This window comes from Melozone crissalis, unplaced genomic scaffold (genome assembly GCF_028551555.1).
Source record: "Melozone crissalis strain CALT ecotype California unplaced genomic scaffold, PUWL_Pcris_2 ptg000036l_1, whole genome shotgun sequence".
In the NCBI taxonomy this organism is placed as follows: Eukaryota; Metazoa; Chordata; class Aves; order Passeriformes; family Passerellidae; genus Melozone; species Melozone crissalis.
The window spans coordinates 20,570,855-20,571,481 of NW_026535814.1; positions in this window are offsets into that span (position 1 = coordinate 20,570,855).

Sequence of the window (627 nt, forward strand, 5' to 3'; positions counted from 1 at the left end):
ACACAGCAGAAACAAACAGGCAAGACCCTATCCAACCTTTTCTCCAAGCTTTTTCTTGTTGGAAGTTCTTGGATAGACATTCTGATGTGTTTTAGGATTTGCTGAAAGGGAAATAAACCAAAGCCACACCAGCTACACTGGCCAGTTTGGCTGAGCCACCTCAGCTGCAGCCCTGACCTCCTCCCACCCATCCCAACAAATTCCTTGTGGAAGCAGGAGGATGGAAGGGGACACTGCACTGCTCTGACACCTTGGCACACCCTCATCTGCAGCAGAGCTAAAGGATTCAGGGGTTACACAAGCCTTGTACTTAACTGGCACTGCAGGAAAAGCACACACACCAGGGCCTGTGACAATCCAGGCTGAAATGTCTCCAGCTTGCACTGTTGCTGTCATGGCTCTGCAAGGTTTGAAGAACACAACCTTGCCTCAGCCCAATTACTGCCTGCTACATGGGGCACAGTAATTTACAAAACTGCAGCTGTACTTTATTACACCCTGAGTGGTTTAGAGCACATCCTAAGGACACTTGTCCTTACTTCACTTTCCTGATGTACGTGCAAGATGTTCTCATCCCCTCAGACAGTTCAGCCACGCTCGAGTTTGACATTAAGAGCACAAACAGCA